General features: G+C 33.9%; 1 protein-coding gene across 1 annotated transcript in view; it reads left to right on the forward strand.

The window, feature by feature from the left end:
- The window catches only part of LOC101859992, a 105213-nt gene that overhangs the window by 99653 nt on the left and 2671 nt on the right, over positions 1 to 2889 (forward strand). The gene's annotated exons all lie outside the window — the stretch shown is intronic.

Genomic DNA, 2889 nt, shown 5'->3' on the forward strand with positions numbered 1-2889 from the left:
TCTCTCTCTCTCTCTCTCTCTCTCTCTCTCTCTCTCTCTCTCTCTCTCTCTTCTCTTTTTCACCCTGTTTAAACTATTTTGTTTCAGCCTGTCCTCTTTCTGCTGCTGCTGCTGCTACTGTTGCCCCTCCTCCTCATCTTCCTTCCCTCTCCCTCCTCTCATCCATCACCTCTTTCCCCTGCGGATATCATACACTCCAAAGAATCAAGAAGAAGACAAACACACCAGTCCAACAATGAACAAACAAGATGATCGCTCAACAATTTTCCCCTACGAAGACACATGATTTCTATTATTTAAGTATAACAACATTTGCAAAATACTATTGTTATAACGGCTCATTTATTATAATGCTTAGCGTTTAAAGTGGGAATTATTATTTGAGGACAATAGGCTGGAAGGAAGGTGGGTATGGCAACATTCATCACAGAAAACAAATATTTTCGACTACTTTTCCTTTCTTTCCCTGGCTATTTGAAATAAGTCACCAACCTGTTTCTATGTTTTTTAAATGTTATTAATTAACAATATGAAAAAAGTCAAAGAACAGATGAAGACAGACAACGTAGAAAATGAATCTTGTGGCCACTGCCTTTCCCCTTTAATGTTCATTTGACGATGTGAATGCTTACCCTTTCGTTTATCCAAATGGAACCGTCAGAATATAAATTTGACGATGTGAATGCTTACCCTTTCGTTTGTCCAAATGGAACAGTCAGAATATAAATAAAATTTTGACGATGTGAATGCTTACCCTTTCGTTTATCCAAATGGAACAGTCAGAATATAAATATAATTTTGACGATGTGAATGCTTACCCTTTCGTTTATCCAAATGGAACAGTCAGAATATAAATTTGACGATGTGAATGCTTACCCTTTCGTTTATCCAAATGGAACAGTCAGAATATAAATTTGACGATGTGAATGCTTACCCTTTCGTTTGTCCAAATGGAACAGTCAGAATATAAATTTGACGATGTGAATGCTTACCCTTTCGTTTATCCAAATGGAACAGTCAGAATATAAATTTGACGATGTGAATGCTTATCCTTTCGTTTATCCAAATGGAACAGTCAGAATATAAATTTGACGATGTGAATGCTTACCCTTTCGTTTATCCAAATGGAACAGTCAGAATATAAATTTTACGATGTGAATACTTACCCTTTCGTTTATCCAAATGGAACAGTCAGAATATAAATTTGACGATGTGAATGCTTACCCTTTCGTTTATCCAAATGGAACAGTCAGAATATAAATTTGACGATGTGAATACTTACCCTTTCGTTTATCCAAATGGAACAGTCAGAATATAAATTTGACGATGTGAATGCTTACCCTTTCGTTTATCCAAATGGAACAATCAGAATATAAATTTTACGATATGAATACTTACCCTTTCGTTTATCCAAATGGAACAGTAAGAATATAAATTTGACGATGTGAATACTTACCCTTTCGTTTATCCAAATGGAACAGTCAGAATATAAATTTGACGATGTGAATGCTTACTCTTTCGTTTATCCAAATGGAGCAGTCAGAATAATATAAATTTGACGATGTGAATACTTACCCTTTCGTTTATCCAAATGGAACAGTCAGAATATAAATTTGACGATGTGAATGCTTACCCTTTCGTTTATCCAAATGGAACAGTCAGAATATAAATTTGACGATGTGAATACTTACCCTTTCGTTTATTCAAATGGAACAGTCAGAATATAAATTTGACGATGTGAATGCTTACTCTTTCGTTTATCCAAATGGAACAGTCAGAATAATATAAATTTGACGATGTGAATACTTACCCTTTCGTTTATCCAAATGGAACAGTCAGAATAATATAAATTTGACGATGTGAATACTTACCCTTTCGTTTATCCAAATGGAACAGTCAGAATAATACAAATTTGACGATGTGAATACTTACCCTTTCGTTTATCCAAATGGAATAGTCAGAATATAAATTTGACGATGTGAATGCTTACCCTTTCGTTTATCCAAATGGAACAGTCAGAATATAAATTTGACGGTGTGAATGCTTACCCTTTCGTTTATCCAAATGGAACAGTCAGAATATAAATTTGACGATGTGAATACTTACCCTTTCGTTTATCCAAATGGAACAGTCAGAATATAAATTTGACGATGTGAATACTTACCCTTTCGTTTATCCAAATGGAACAGTCAGAATAATATAAATTTGACGATGTGAATACTTACCCTTTTGTTTATCCAAATGGAACAGTCAGAATATAAATTTGACGATGTGAATGCTTACCCTTTCGTTTATCCAAATGGAACAGTCAGAATATAAATTTGACGATGTGAATACTTACCCTTTCGTTTATCCAAATGGAACAGTCAGAATATAAATTTGACGATGTGAATGCTTACTCTTTCGTTTATCCAAATGGAACAGTCAGAATAATATAAATTTGACGATGTGAATACTTACCCTTTCGTTTATCCAAATGGAACAGTCAGAATAATATAAATTTGACGATGTGAATACTTACCCTTTTGTTTATCCAAATGGAATAATCAGAATATAAATTTGACGATGTGAATGCTTACCCTTTCGTTTATCCAAATGGAACAGTCAGAATATAAATTTGACGATGTGAATGCTTACTCTTTCGTTTATCCAAATGGAACAGTCAGAATAATATAAATTTGACGATGTGAATACTTACCCTTTCGTTTATCCAAATGGAACAGTCAGAATAATATAAATTTGACGATGTGAATACTTACCCTTTTGTTTATCCAAATGGAATAATCAGAATATAAATTTGACGATGTGAATGCTTACCCTTTCGTTTATCCAAATGGAACAGTCAGAATATAAATTTGACGATGTGAATGCTTACCCTTTCGTTTATCC

Source organism: Aplysia californica, unplaced genomic scaffold, assembly GCF_000002075.1.
Source record: "Aplysia californica isolate F4 #8 unplaced genomic scaffold, AplCal3.0 scaffold01310, whole genome shotgun sequence".
NCBI classification, from domain to species: Eukaryota; Metazoa; Mollusca; class Gastropoda; order Aplysiida; family Aplysiidae; genus Aplysia; species Aplysia californica.